Genomic DNA, 16,774 nt, shown 5'->3' with positions numbered 1-16,774 from the left:
CGAACCGCCCGTATCAGGGGGTTCGGTACCCCATACCCACGAAGCACCCCCCACAGAACTCCCCGAGGGACACGGTCAAACGCCTTCTCCAAGTCCACAAAACACATGTAGACTGGTTGGGCGAATTCCCACATACCCTCGAGGACCCTGCTAAGGGTGTAGAGCTGGTCCACTGTTCCACGGCCGGGACGAAAACCCCACTGCTCCTCCTCAATCTGAGGCTCGACTTCCTGACGGACCCTCCTCTCCAGCACCCCTGAATAGACCTTACCAGGGAGGCTGAGGAGTGTGATCCCTCTGTAGTTGGAACACACCCTCCGGTCCCCCTTTTTAAAAAGAGGGACCACCACCCCGGTCTGCCAATCCAGAGGCACTCTCCCTGTTGACCATGCGATGTTGCAGAGGCGTGTCAACCAGGACAGCCCCACAACATCCAGAGCCTTGAGGAACTCCGGGCGGATCTCATCCACCCCTGGGGCCTTGCCACCGAGGAGCTTTTTAACCACATCGGTGACTTCAACCACAGAGATAGGAGAGCCCACCTCAGAGTCCCCAGGCTCTGCTTCCTCCAAGGAAGGCGTGTTGGTGGAGTTGAGGAGGTCTTCGAAGTACTCTGCCCACCGGTTCACAACGTCCCGAGTCGAAGTCAGCAGCGCCCCATCTCCACTGTACACAGTGTTAGTGTTGCACTGCTTCCCCCTCCTGAGACGTCGGATGGTGGACCAGAATTTCCTCGAAGCCGTCCAGAAGTCGGCTTCCATGGCCTCACCGAACTCTTCCCACGCTCCGGTTTTTGCCTCGGCGACCACCGAAGCTGCGTTCCGCTTGGCCAGTCGATACCCGTCAGCTGCCTCTGGGGTCCCACAGGCCATAAAGGCTCGATAGGACTCCTTCTTCAGCTTGACGGCATCCCTTACTGCTGGTGTCCACCAGCGAGTACGGGGGTTGCCGCCACGACAGGCACCAACCACCTTACGGCCACAACTCAGATTGGCCGCCTCAACAATAGAGGCACGGAACATGGTCCACTCGGGCTCAATGTCCCCCGCCTCCCCCGGCACATGGGAAAAGCTCTGTCGGAGGTGGGAGTTGAAACTCCTTCTGACAGGGGATTCCGCCAGACGCTCCCAACAAACCCTCACAATACGTTTGGGTCTGCCAGGACGGACCGGCATCTTCCCCCACCATCGGAGCCTACTCACCACCAGGTGGTGATCAGTTGACAGCTCCGCCCCTCTCTTCACCCGAGTGTCAAAAACATGCGGCCGCAAATCCAATGATACAACCACAAAGTCGATCATCGAACTGCGGCCTAGGGTGTCCTGGTGCCAAGTGCACATGGACACCCTTATGTTTGAACAAGGTGTTCATTATGGACAATCCGTGGCGAGCACAGAAGTCCAATAACAAAACACCACTCGAGTTCTGATCGGGGGGGCCGTTCCTCCCAAGCACGCCCTTCCAGGTCTCACTGTTATTGCCCACGTGAGCATTGAAGTCCCCCAGCAGAACAAGGGAGTCCCCAGCAGGAGTACTCTCCAGCACACCCTCCAAGGACTCCAAAAAGGGTGGCTATGCTGAGCTGCTGTTTGGTGCATATGCACAAACAACAGTCAGGACCCATCCACCCACCCGAAGGCGGAGGGAGGCAACCCTCTCGTCTACCGGTGTGAACCCCAATGTACAGGCACTGAGCCGGGGGGCAATGAGTATGCCCACACCTGCTCTGCGCCTCTCACCGTGAGCAACTCCAGAGTGGAAGAGAGTCCAACCCCTCTCGAGAGAATTGGTACCAGAACCCAGGCTGTGTGTGGAGGCAAGTCCGACTATATCCAGTCGGAAATTCTCTGCCTCACACACCAGCTCGGGCTCCTTCCCTGCCAGAGAGGTGACATTCCATGTCCCAAGACCTAGCTTCTGCAGCCGAGGATCGGACCGCCAGGGTCCCCGCCTTTGGCTGCCGCCCAGCTCACATTGCACCCGACCCCTTTGGCCCCTCTCATGGGTGGTGAGCCCATGGGAAGGGGGACCCACGTTGCCTCTTCGGGCTCTTTTTTTTTTATCTGGGTCATCTTAATATACTATCCTCAGAGATGAAAGTCCTCCGGATTTTCCCGGAATTTTTCAAATTTTTATGAAAATCTCTCCAGAGAATTGAGGAAAAATTGCCTCAAATTAATCCGGATATTAGTTGACAACATTGAACGAAGACACGTTTGAGTTCGTTGTTTTACTTTCACGAGCGTAGCCATGTTGAGACACTAGCACTAGTAACAGTAAAGAGATTTTCGTCTCTTAATAAACACACTTGCTTAACCCCAGTGGAACGAATAAAAGACGCAGTGGACAAGACAGTTGTCATAAAATATATATTTGGACAAAAAGGGAAACACACAGATTGGCAGAAAAATGTGTCCGTCCGACTTCGAGTGTCGTCTCGGCTAGCTTAGCTGTTGTCATGTGTGACGTCGGGTGTCGTTGACATCAAAAGACGCGCGTGCGTACATGTTCGCGCTGAAGCACGCACAGCAGAGAGCAGCGGACTATCTACTGCTGAGGCTTGCTTAGCTTGAGTGGCGTCGCCACAACAGTAATACCTTCGCCTTGCATTCTCATGGCCTCGCCATATCTCGGAGATTTCGAAATTTCGGCGAGAACGGAAACCACAAAGGGTGCACGCGTGCACACAAAAGGAAGATTAATCATTGAATGTCGAGTATTTTAAGAGTGTTTTGTGTAAACTAATTCATGCGTGATCGGCCAGATGTGTGCGTGCGTGTGCATGTGTGTACATTTGTGGTTTGGAGGTATAGTGGCCTGCTGAGGTTGTCTCTGTAGCGTGACAGCATCTCCTGCATGTAAAGGCTCAGGTAAAACTCCCTGCCGTGATCAACCCGAACTTGGTCCCACATGCCATGATTCACGACTGCAGATCTGGGGAAAAAATAAATAAATAAAAATCAAGCTAATGTTCTTTCTGCAATAATTTTAGCTAAATCAATAAGAGTGTGAATTTAAAAGATAATGCAGGCCAGAAAAGTCATGACACTAATAACAGTGGTTGTGAATATATTCACCTGTACACATCCTCATAAATCACAAGATTATTTTTCACTGGCATGGTCGAATGTGCAACAATTTTGCTGCTGTAGCCATCAACAGCCAAGACATGGACGATGCCAAACGACGCTTTTCGTTTTGATCTAGATGAAGTTTATGACCCATATATTCAGCATGGTAGGGAGTTGGATTTAAATTACGAGCACCCTAGAGAAAAAATTAAATAATAATTACAAATTACAATTTCAAATAATAATAACAGAATGAAAAATAATCTGAATATAGGTTATGTCCAGGAAAATTCTTAGAACGTGAGACAGACAAGGTTGGATGTTGGCTCAATAAAATGATGAAACTGCAGAAGCTGCAGCTGCATACACATGCAAGCAGGTTATCCGTGCAGGTAATTCTCAGACTATCATCTACCCAGACTATCACGAGTTGGATATAAATATAGTTGGTTATGCCATGTAGTCATCCTTATTAATTATTTTCATAGCTCGGAGCTATTCCAGCCCAGTAATCTCTGAGTCTATGTAAACTACGTCATCTCCACATAGAGCAATTTGGCGTTGACAATAAACTGACATAGGAATAAATAAATAAATAAATATGATCCAGTGAACATCATCATCATCTCTTGTGTCGCTTCAACTGAGACGTGAGTGACGTAAACACAGGACAAGACAGCTGTCAATCACTTAATCTGAGTGATTGACAGCTCTCAATCCGAACAACGATAGCCTACATAACGGCCTGGGACCTATGATTATGATGATTAGAATTTTGGCGATTCTATTGCTAAAGGACAAGCATCACCTGACGCTGGTATTCATGGTACGGCTGATGGAGCTCTCTTAGCGTTCTTCCAACCCGACCCTCTCCCGCATGCAGTCCCAACGTGGACAGGTAGCCAGCCGGTCATGAATTTCCGGCCATATGATGGTCCTGTCTGTCACGAGATTACACATTGACTAGTGTTTTCTATATGGCTAACATTTACAACATGGTAGCCTTAAGTGTATGTCTGAAAGAAAACCTACCTCATATATTGATCGAAGCAACGCACTTTCCAGCTCCGCATACGACAAATGCCCTTTTCTCCTCAGATTTTGCTGAGCACAGAATCTTCTGACGCTCATTTCCGAGCATTGCCAAATGCCCATCTGCTGCAACTTCGAGGAAATTTCGGCGTGGGTCAAACCGCTGTTGAATAACTGTTTGACTATAGGAGAGTGTTGTTCCATCGCCGCCATGCCGCCACTGCACTACCTGAACTGCTGCTTGCAGAACTTCGCAATTCTCATTAGCCCACAGAACCTCCGGGTCACGTAAATACAAACAATTAAATATAAAAATCAAATTCAGTCAAGTGGCCCATTTTTCCGTTTCGTACTTTTGATCTGAGCCTAAAATCGAAATATGAAAAAACAGGCATATATTCGTTTTTCATGTTGGATTAAGAACACTTTTTAATTTTTGTTTTCGATTGGCAGTTGAAAAACGAAAGAACGAATGATACACAGATTCAATCTGGATTCAGCTGCACAATAAACAAAGTTCAATTAGTTTTTGGGGAAAATATTCACTCAGCAGAATCTGAAAAATTGGGTGAAAATCGAATTGCCCACTGAACCTATTCACGGGTTGCGCCACCTTTGGCAGCAATAAGTGAAATTAAACGTTTGTGACATTTGATTAGTCTTTCATTTCGCTCTTGAGAAATTTCGGCCCACTCTTCTTTGCAGAATTGGTTCAGATCCATCATATTGGAGGATTTTCTAGCATGAAATGCCCCTTTCGGATTACACCGCGGCATTGCAATAGGATTCAAATTTCTTTGACTTGACCACTCCAAACCCTTAATTATGTTTTATTTATTTATTTATTTTTCAAGCCATTCAGGGCTGGACTTGCTGGTGTGTTTTGGATCGTTGTCCCGCTGCATGATGCAAGAGCGCTTGATTTTGAGGGCGCAAACTGTTTGTCGGATGTTCTCCTTCAGGATTTTCTGGTAGACAGCAGAATTAATTGTTCCATTAATCACAGCAAGTTGCCCTGTTCCTGAAGTAGCAAAGCAGCCACAGACCATCACACTGCCACCACCATGCTTCACTGGCATAATGTTCTTTTCATCAAATGCTGTTCCATTTTTGACTCAGCAGTCCACAGAATGTTTTCCCAAAAGTATTGAGGATCATCAAGATGTATTTTGGCAAATGTGAGACACATCTTTGTGTTCCTTTTGGACAGCAGTGGTTTTCGCCTGGATATTCTCACATGGATGCCATTTTTGGCCAGCGACTTTCTTATGGTAGAGTCGTGAACACTGACCTGAACTGAGGCCAGCGAGGTCTGGAATTCTTTAGGTGTTGTTTTAGGTTCTTTTGCAAATTCGTGGATGAGTTGTCGTCAAACTCTTGGAGTAATTTTAGCTGGTTGACCACTCCTGGGAATGTTGGCCACTGTTCCCAGTTTTCTCCATTTGTGGATACTGGCTATGACAGTCGTTTGCTTTAGCCCGAGAGTCTTGGAAATGTCTTTGTAACTTTCCGGGAAAGAACTTTTGTTTGACTGTATTTTCTTTGGATCGTGGCATGATGAGTTTGTTTCTTGAGATCTTGTAGCCTACTTCACTTTGGCTGACAGATTCTATTTATATGATTTCTTGATTCAACAAAAGTGGTGCTCGGGTTTTGCCTGTGAAATTGAACTCAGCTTTCCTAAAATTGTCCTTAGCTAGTTTGCGATTTAACAAGGGAAGACAATTACTTTTTTCCACACAGGGCAGGCAGTTTTGGATTTGTTTTTGTGTCTTAATAAATTAAATTGGCATTTAGAAACTGCATTTTGTATTTCCTAAGATAGTCTCTGTGTGATATTAAAATTGGTGTGATGAACTGAAACCTATGTATGTGATAAATATGCAAAGAAAACAGTAATCAGGGAGGCAGCTAATACTATTTCACAACACTGTAATGAGTGACTAGTTATATAACCAAGAGAGGAGGAAAATCACTTGGAGCGAGAGAAGGTGCCTGGTGTCTAATTGGATAAGTTTCATCCTCGAGGCCAAATACAATGTCCTCCCCTCTCCATTTAACTCACATTTGTTGTGTGGTGAAAATGAAATTTTGCTGCCGGTGTGCAGCCCCAGCAACCCTCTAACACAGGGGTGTCAAAGTCAAATGGACGGAGGGCCAGATAAAAAATTTTGCTGCAAGCCGAGGGCCGGACTGATAAAAATACCCATAACATGAATGAAAGAAGCCGGTATTATTCAAGGCACCATCAATCGCCCATATTTTCTCTTTTAGCAAAAGTAGGCCAAATTTACTTCCAAGAAAAACAAATAATAGCAATTTTCGATCATTTACTCGAATAAAATATTTTTAAAACGTAATTGGATTTAAATACAATAAATTTAAGTGCAAAAATGTATTAACCGAAAACAACACTTTCTTCAAGGAGAAATAACATGCAGTGAAAGCAAATATTATACTTAGATTTTTAAACTTGAAGTGAGTAAAAACTCTTAACGTGATTGCACAGTAATATTCACTTCTTTGAGGCTGGGGCTGGTACTCGGTGGTGTCTTATCTTTTTTACAAGTTCATCAATATTTGGGGTTGATTTGAGCTGATCAAATCCTCAAAATTGAGTGAAGGTGTTCAGCAGCAGGCTTCTGTGTGATGTTTTGTTCAGCTTCATCAAAGAAAATAGTTGTTCACACACGTATGTGTTGCCAAACTTTCGACGTTTGGTCAGCCTGGATGCGCAGCTGGGCCACTGTGTCGGGGAGGAAACGGGCAAACTGCGCAGCACCCACTGCTGTATCTTTTTCATGCACTATAGTTGTGTCATGCATAGGATGTAAAGCCAAAAACTCCTGTCACGCTTAGGCTCCACTCCGCGGATGAAAATTGACAACTGGGCAACGTCAGAAACTTCAGCGTTCTCATCCACAGCCAAGGAATATGCGATGAGATCTTTTCCGTTTTTCACAAGCTGGTCTTGTAGATAAATGGACAACTGCTCTACTCGCTCGGCAATTGCGTTTCTGCTCATGCTCACGTTTAAAAAGAGTTGCTTTTTATTCGTGGCAAACTTCATCACAAACTTTAAGTATACAGTTTTTTATGAAATCCTCCTTCCCCCTCCATGTCCATATTCTTGTTTTTGTTCACGTGTTTCATTTCATGATGTTTCAGATTACACTCTTTCAATACCGCCACACTTTCTACGCACACAAGACACACAGGTTTTCCAGCTACGTCCATGAACATGTACTCCGACTCCCACCCTGTTTGAAAACCCCGGTTCTGTGTTCACCTTCCGTTTTGCCATTTTTGATGGGTATCTGCAAGCTAACGTCACTGCTATGCGAACGACTGCTGCACTAATATTGAAATAAAGCGGCCACTGCTTGGCGCGTCACCGTTGCATTGTGGGAAATGTAGTATTGGTGCGTGTAAAAGATCTGCGGGCTCCCGGCTTGCTGCGGTCCGTGGGCCGGTTCTAATAATAAATAAATATTATCCCAGGGGCCACTGAAAACATTCTCGCGGGCCATATCCGGCCCGCGGGCCGGCACTTTTACATATGTGCTCTAACACATCTTACAAAAACAGCCTAATTCAAGGAAGATACACCTGGCGGCACAATCACGTGCTTAAGTGCTTGGCTGCTGAACTTGGGAATAAGACGGTCGCCAGCAACTCCATGCCTCTGAATGTCCAGACTATCTTTTTACTGAGAGCCTTCATCCGGGGAAGTGGGGAATCAGAGGACCAAGTCAGCACCTTCAGAGGAAGGGCTTCTGAACATAGGATTTGGGAAATGCCGGTAAACCTCAATCAGAGGCAGAACTAAAACGAGCAAGGATTGGGGTCGAGTCAAGTCATTAGTTTTCAGCTAACTTTGGACTGTGGTCTGCTAGTGTCCCATATCTACCACAGTGACACTGGTATCACCGGAGCCACTGGTGTTGTGTTGTGTTGTGTTGGCAAACATAGGTCAAAATAATATCCCAAGTATTTGCATTTTTCATCATTTTCAACCTTTTTGGGCAATGTGAACAATCTCCGGACCACCACATGGTGTGTGGCTATAATGATATTGCTCAGTGATGCGGAACGGTTGGCAACTCATCATTGATCATTGTTGGTGGCATGGTTGTTGCCTGGTTAGCATTCAGGCCCATGACCTTCCTGGTGGTGTTTGCATGTTCTCCTTGTGCTTCCGTGGGGTTTCTTCCACGTTTCAAAAACATACATGGTATGTTGATTGAACACTCTAAATTTGTCATGTTTCGGTTTGTGACCAACAGGTGGCACTGTGGGGGCTTTTCCCTGCAGCTGCACACCTGTTGGTCGTTAGATAATTAGCGGCTTGAAAAGGACTCCCAGCCCGAACACTCAGTGTCGGATCATTGTTTGCTCTTGGCTACTGTCATGTTTGTCTGCTGCAATCAGGTTTGTTTCAGTCATGTTTCGGTTGCTGTTATGTTTTATTTTCAGTCATGATTTTTGTTTGATACTTTGGACTTTGTTGGTTTTGGATTTAGTTTTCTCTATGTTTAATACAATTCGTCAAGTACAACCTGCCTGCTTTTTGGGGTCCACCACCACCTCGCAAACGTGACAAAATTGTCCTCACATGTGACTGTGTGCGTGAATGGTTGTTTGTCTGTGTGCCCTGCGACTGGCTGGCAACAGTTAAGAGGGCCTGTTGCCAGAACCCACAACCCTATTCACACACACACACAGATATTATATATATATATGTATGTGTGTGTGTGTATATAAAAAAATCCTCGTCTCACCCCTCGGGTGGTGTCCGTCCTCCATTCAGCTCGGGTCCTCTACCAGGGGCGGGAAGCTTGAGGGTTCTGCGCAGTATCCTTGCTGTTCCCAGCACTGCGCTTTTCTGGACTGAGATGTCTGGATCTGTTGCAACCACTCATCTAGTTTGGGGGTCACCGCCCCGAGTGCTCCGACCACCACAGGCACGACTGTCACCTTTACCTTCCAGGCTCTCTCCAGCTCCTCTCTGAGCCCTTGGTATTTCTCGAGTTTCTCGTGTTCCTTCTTTCTGATGTTTCCATCACTTGGGACCGCTACATCCACTACAACGGCTTTCCACTGCCCTTTATCTATTGATCACGATATCTGGTTGGTTTGCCATTACCATCTTGTCAGTCTGGATCTGGAAGTCCCACAGGATCTTCGCTCGGTCATTCTCCACCACCTTCGGAGGTGTTTCCCATTTTGACCTTGGGGTTTCCAGTCCATACTCCGCACAGATGTTTCGGTAGACTATGCCAGCCACCTGGTTATGGCGTTCCATGTAGACTTTCCCTGCCAGCATCTTTCACCCTGCAGTTATGTGTTGGATCGTCTCAGGTGCCTCTTTGCACAACCTACACCTTGGGTCTTGTCTGGTGTGGTATATCTGGGCCTCAATGGCTCTGGTGCTCAGGGCCTGCTCCTGAGCAGCCAGGATGAGTGCCTCTGTGCTGTCCTTCAGGCCAGCCCTCTCTAGCCACTGATAGGACTTCTTGAGATCGGCCACTTCAGTTATGGTCCGGTGGTACATCCCGTGTAGGGGCTTGTCCTCCCATGATGGTCCCTCTTCCAGCGCCTCATCCTCTGTTCCCCATTGTCTGAGACATTCTCTGAGTATGTCATCCATTGGAGCCTTCTCCTTGATGTATTCATGGAGCTTGGATGTTTCATCCTGGACAGTGGCTCTCACACTCACTAGTCCCCGGCCTCCTTCCTTTCGGCTTGCGTACAGTCTCAGGGTGCTGGATTTGGGATGGAACCCTTCATGCATTGTTAGGAGCTTCCGGGTCTTAACGTCCGTGGTCTGAATCTCTTCCTTTGGCCACCTTATTATATTCCTGCAGGGTATCTGATCACTGGCAGGGCATAGCTGTTTATTGCGCGGGTCTTATTCTTGCCATTGAGCTGGCTTCTTAGGACTTGCCTCACTATATATATATATATATATATATATATACAGGTAAATATAAATAGATAGCTTGATAGATATGAGAAATATTGCTTTAATTTTATTATTTTTTCTGTCTGTGAGCTTTTGTCGAGTAACAGAATTGACGTCATCCCAGAGAGTCTTTTCACAGGTCCAAAGACTGGAGCAATTTGCAGTTTAGACAATTGTAGTGGAAATGTCTGCCATGTAACCAAGCATCTCTTATGTTGACCTTTTAACGCTGTATTGTAAGTCTTCGGTTCAGTGGTGCCGAGAAGGTTTTTCAAGCAAATCAGTCAACAAGTTTTCAGAGTCCTCCGGCTTGATCTTGCCTGAGGTTTGTCCGCCTGGGTAACATTTCTCACTCGGTCTCTCTTGCTTTTGGAGACTTACATGTCTGTGAATTTCAGAAGAGAAATTTGACCTGCTGTTGTATTTGGTTCAACAAACATATGATGCGTTTTTCATCTCTCGTATGCTGATGAATATGAATTGAATGTGTGAGTTTATTGTGTTGTAATTGTTTCGTCTCTGTTCTGCTTCAAATGCAGATTCATATGCAACATCCATTTTGTGCTCAAATTAACCCCAACAGAGTATCCTGGAGACATGTTTAATGTCCATACACCAGGGGTCTCAAACTTGATTTACCTGGGGGCTGCTGGAGCTACGGTCTGGGAGAGGCTGGGCCACATCAGGTTTTCCCAAAAAATGCATTCATTAAAAACAGAAGAAAAATAAATAAATACACATTATGTATACTGTATATGTATAGTATATAAATCTTCAATGTTTTTGCTTCTGCTATACCCTACACTTTTTCACTGCTATGGTTCCACACAAAAAGCTCTGATAAAACATTTCACTGTTCTCAAATCTTATTTTTTTATTTTTCTACACTAAATCAGATGTAAAAAAATAAACTACTAGATCGGCTAAGGGTCCTGTCTCTGCATGATGTCGTACGTGGCACAGTTAGTAATTGGTTGGAGGTCAGAAACCATGGAAACACAAAGTGATGTCATTTTAATAAATTAAATAAATAAAACATTTAATAAAGTTTGAAAAGTTCACTATTGGCGAGCATGGAGCTAATGCTAACACGGACACATTCACATAAAACTTCACTTATGTTTATGGAATCGTGCTAGCTCTGTGTTAGTGTCTTAGCACTAATTTTCTCCGTTCTTGTGCATGTGTAACATCAGGTTTGGTGCTTCGGAGCACCCGGTTCCAGTGAAAGCCACACTGGTGTGTTGATTGTCTGTTTAAATGTGTATTCAGCAGCAGAGGTGGGTTGTTTACATCCGTGGTTTACACGTGTGTTCGAGCTGGTACAGGGCACCGTGGGCAAGGTCACGTTGCCGCGTGCTCCGAAGTTGTCGGCCTTCGAATGAGACGGACCTAACTATTCAGCACGGAGGTAGTGCTTACACATACAGCATCCATATCAAACTCGCGCGGGCCCTACCAACATTAAACGTTCATATCAAGGCACGGGCCTCAAACTAACTCCCTGGGGACCGCATTTGGACTGTGAGTTTGAGACCACTGTCCTGTGCATATATTAGCTGATGTTATTTAAAAACAGCGTAGTGACATTGCTGAGCTTTTGACATGCGTGGATTTTTAAACTTGTCTATATGGAAACACATACTGGTTTTGAACATATGTAGAAATTTTTAAAATGTGAGTGACCCACTCATGACAACAAAATTGTCACGTGTTTACTTACTGCTCTTATAGTGTGTGATGGAGTCGATGCTCACGACACACCACACACATTAGAATATGCCCATTGAACACTGTGAGTCTGCTTCCCCAAACCAGTTGTCGACAATAGAACCAAGGAAGAGCTGTGTGATGCAGCATGGTGCCACAGGGCACCCAAACTGCTGGAAAATAATCGGGACAAAAAGTAATAGCAATGGAAGAAGAAATAAAAGAATCTATGCTCAAGGTTAGCTTATCTAAGTCCAACATTGTGGTTGCTAACTGTTCATGTCGTTCTTATTGTGGTGGAAATGCTTTTATAACATGTCCTTACGTGTTATAAAAGCACTTGCTCCGTCATGAAAAGAGAATACAATATACTGTACATAAATACATAAATTACCCAATGTCATGCATTCAAAAATGAAAAGATTTATGATCCATAAAAGACCTCATGAGTCATACAGCCAACTTCAGAGAGACTTGTGTTTGCAATTAAGATGGGTGACATTCAGCATCTATTATGGCAGTCGGGCCTCTTGAGTGATCCTGATCTTTCAGACCGGTGTCGGGAGCCGGAGGGGGACATTTCTATTTGCTCTTTGCAAAACAGAAGCCGGTCTGGTGTGGCCAATACCTGACCTTTTCTTTCCCTTTCAGCTTTCAGTGGTTGACTGTTTAGCACGTCTGCCTCACAGTGCAGAAGTGCGGGGTTCAATTCCCACTCCAGCTTTCCTAGTGGAGTTTACATGTTCTATCCTCGTTCCGGCATTGGGTTTTCTCTGGCGTGGCAAGTTAATGGAACACTCTAACTTGTCCCTAGGTGTGATTGTGATCACGAATGTTTGTTTGTCTTCGTGTGCCCTGTGATTGGCGGGCAAACAATTCAGGGTGTACACCAAATACTGCTCGAAGACAGCTGGGATAGGCTCCAGCACGCCCCGCGACCCTCGTGAGTTTAAAACAGTTCAGATAATGCATGGATCAATACTTCCAATTGTTTTAAATCATATCTCATTACCTAATCTCAATGTGTTAAAATAGTTTGTACAAAATCTACTTTCAAGATTGTTGTCACTGGTATTCCACAAGGTTCAGTCTTAGGTCCAATTCTGTTTTGTCTTTGTCTTCATACATATAAATGATCTACCATTTGTGTTTCAAATGTGCAATGTATCGTTATGTATATGGATCATATGGTTATTTTTGTCAAGGCTTAAGACCATTCTGAGGCTGCTGAGCATCTCACAAATATTACAGTATGTAAATGTTTGAAACCGGTTGAGTAACTTTCATTTACAACTTAATGCTTCCAAAATGATTGCTGTTTATTCACCAAACAAATAAATCACACTTAGAACCTAATGTTTTTATTTCTGAACAGAAAATCCAAACTGTCTATTAATTTCAATCAAGAGTGCTTGACCAGTCGATTGTGTTTGACCGAAAGTCCAAGAACTGGTCCCAAGTCGACTGCGGTGGGTGTAGGGAGAAATGTGGAGAGGGGAAAAAAAATGTTTGTGTGCATGTTATTAATACATATTTTTGTGTTAGTGTACACTGCACGCGCAGCATCATATCAGTCTCACGGCCACAAAAAAGTTAGTCTCCTTTAACCTACGGTGATACATGATCCGCGACACAGGAACTTCAGCAGTCTGCAATTGCAGCTGGCGATGAGAGGTGCTGAGATTTTTCAATTTTTTTGTTTATTGTCATTCAATGTCTGTTTGATCTGCAATGAACCTATGCCATTGGCTAAGAAAGGCAATCTGGAGTGCCAGGAGCAGCATTTAAAAATGGCACACGCGAGCTACGATAGTGATGTTTCTGCACATAACACACTATAAAAGTGCTTCCCTGTGTCAGGTGTCCCACTAATGTAGGCAGCGATTTCCTTTGAACAAACTCACGCTTGTCTTGTATCTAGTTTCTAAAATGAACGAAACAGAAAACTGTTTCGTTCATGTTAGGGTCCGATGGTTATGGTTGTTGCTCATCATGGCATGTGTGTGTTTATGTGTGCACGTACATGAGTGCAGATCCAAAGACAGGCCGATAGTGGGAGGCTGGCTGGTTGAAAAGTGGCTCTTTGGTTAGAAAAGGTTGGGCATGACTGATTTAAATACTTGGGCATTATGTTCATTAACAATTTGACTTGTAAACATCATCTTGAAAAAGTGAATCCAATTCTCAATTTCACACCAGCAAATTTCAGGCATCTTAGAAATGATTTGTCGACAGAAGCTGCACCAGTGTAAATGTTTTCCCTTATATTGTCTCATATTAATTACTGTCCACCCACCTAGGGCAAGTAAAGCAGTTAAAAGTATGGGTTTAAAACATGAAGATCCTACCATCATTGCACAACCCTCAATACATACAGGTTACTAAGATGGAAAAACATTTTTACGGACTGCTGCCTTGTATATCTGTCACGTTAGCCCCTCTTCCACTCCGTAGCCTCTTATAATTTACATCACCTGCAATGAGGTTCAGTCTTTTTTTTGTTGTTGTTGTTTTTTGTTTTAGAGGGCAATCCACTCATAACCTGTCAAACCTATTTCAATACAATTTAAACAAATGGCTAACTGACAATCACATTTGTCAACATTAATACCTGTCGTCAGGTTATTAGTCAATTAATTAGTTTGTTAGCTAGTTGCGGTTTGAATATTGCAGCTGTATTTTGTTTTGCGATCAACTTTTTTCATTGTTTTTTTTAATATCAGGTCATATTGCCATGTTCTTTTTGGCAAGGGGACTACCAATGGATTTTAGCCCATGATTGTGTGCATTTCCATTTTATTATTGCAATGTTCTCTAATCTACATTGTCCCTCGATCACAAATAAAGAGTAAAGACACGAGAAATCAAGAACCTCGACTGAGCACTATGTTTTGACAGTTTTTTTTTCTCTTCGCGAGATATTTGTAAATCTTTGATCCATTATCTTTTTTTTTCATTCCATCATTCCAATTCCCAAATATCCCTCATCCTCCTAATTGTCAACACAACAATCCAAAGCAAATAGAACCACCACACACTAAGGCAGGCCCTGTCGTACAAGTTTGTAGTTTATAATGAATATCCAGATTTCAAATTAAAAACTACAGTGTCGAAAAAGTAGCCATGAGTCAACATGCATTATGCCTTCCCCAACATCTTGAACATCAGACTTATCATCAGTAAAACACCTCACCACTGTAAGAGAGTGTAGAAATGAGTCTCTGAATAATAATTCTGCTCTATAATCATAGCAACAACACTTTCTCTCTGAAGCATTTGCAGATACATTTCAATCAGGGATGTTTTGCAATTTCATCAAAACCTCCAAGTCCAAGCAGCACAACTTGGGTAAAAATAGATAAATAAAATAAAAAGGTCGGGTCGGTGAAGCTGAAATTGGGATCATCTTCACTTTAAAGTGGACAGCTAATCTAAAAAGGGACTGGTGCCACATGTAAGTTCAAAAGGCAGGAAAAGATCTTGGTAGCAATTGCATCACGTTGATCTACACCGAGGCCCAATAAAAGACCATACTAAGTTATAAAGGTGGAAAGAACTGTGAACCGTCGCTGTACAACAAACACCACAACTAATCTTCAAATTACCAATTCATAAAAATTACTACCGGTACATACATTTGTGTATATCAGAGGCGATTGCTCTAAGACTGCAAGGAAAGCTCAACTTCCCCATAAATGTCCAAAAATAAGTGATCTAATACATGCGTGTACATACAATTGTGTGTACATGTCATTGACTAAATATGCGCTACAAGGTGCTCAACTTTTGTTCCGAATCAGCTTCTTCTTACTGGTTACGACGCGACTCCCTTCTCATTCATTCTCGCAGCTTCACTGTGCTTTAAACTGTGTGGACGCTGGGCGTCTGGAGAGTTCAGTGTAGGTTCTTCCAATGCATTGAAACGAGACGAGTCATTGGACAAATGCTGGTTTTGTCCCGCCCGTCGGACGCTCAGCATCTCTGGGAGTCTATGGACAGTGGGTGTTTATGGGCTGGCCTGGACGTTGAGCTTTTCTGCATGATGATTGGATGATCTGTCTGAGGCTGAACCTCTTTTTGATTGACAGCGAAATGAGCCAATCACCGATCTTTTGGTGTAGGCATTGTGGGAGCATTTTCAATTCTCATTCTGTTCTGAGTTGAACTGGAGACTTCTTCTAATCATCTGAGCAACACTCCCTTTGTTGAAAACGACTAGCAACAAATTAATCTTTTATTTCTGGTGGTTTTATTGTAGTTGCTGTAGTTGTAGGACACTGGAAAAGACGCATTGTTGGTATGACAGGGTCACAGATAATTTTCTTGAAAAGGAACGGAGAGTAGAATCCGTGTACAAATAAACGGACACATTTTATGATGTAGGCCGAAATTGAGCTTCCCCTCCTTGACAGACCAGCATCCGCCACTGGTGTATATGTATTTGCTTTGCTACATTTGCCACATCTAATTTAAGCTATTCTGTCCCAGCAAGAGGCAGTATTTGAAGACTTCTGACTTCTAGTTAGGGTGACTTGTCAGTGTTGTGCTGGAAATGTCATAATATTCGATTTAAAGGTAAGTTTGGGATTTACTTGTGAAAACAGATCCACGTTGAGGTTCTCTTGAGCCAAGGTAAATATTTTGTAACCCCCCACCACCCCTCAAAAAAAAACAAAAAAAACAGTAACCAATTATAATCAGTGCTAAATCTTGTCACAATTTCCTCACATATGTACTTACTCAAGATGAAATCCGGGCCTGAAAATTGAACACAAATAAAATAATAAAAAAATAATACAAATAATTCCGTTGTCTGAATAGCAACAGATTGACTGCATCCTCTTCCATCTCATGGAAGATCATTTCATCGTGCTTCCTGGACACAGATAAATGAACAAAGATGCATTATTTGTACTTAATGCAAATTTCCTAACCAATACAGTGAAATGTGTTGATATCCTGTGGCACACCTCATGATATCTCAGGCTATGTATGT

At 43.7% G+C, this 16,774-nt stretch overlaps 1 protein-coding gene across 1 annotated transcript in view; it reads left to right on the top strand.

The window, feature by feature from the left end:
* Positions 1 to 16,774, top strand: part of sorcs3a (sortilin related VPS10 domain containing receptor 3a) — a 235,923-nt gene that overhangs the window by 97,830 nt on the left and 121,319 nt on the right. The gene's annotated exons all lie outside the window — the stretch shown is intronic.

Source organism: Hippocampus guttulatus, chromosome 9, assembly GCF_054856545.1.
Source record: "Hippocampus guttulatus isolate MCC_2025c chromosome 9, RoL_Hgut_1.0, whole genome shotgun sequence".
In the NCBI taxonomy this organism is placed as follows: domain Eukaryota; kingdom Metazoa; phylum Chordata; class Actinopteri; order Syngnathiformes; family Syngnathidae; genus Hippocampus; species Hippocampus guttulatus.
This window is presented reverse-complemented; position numbering and strand designations above follow the sequence as displayed.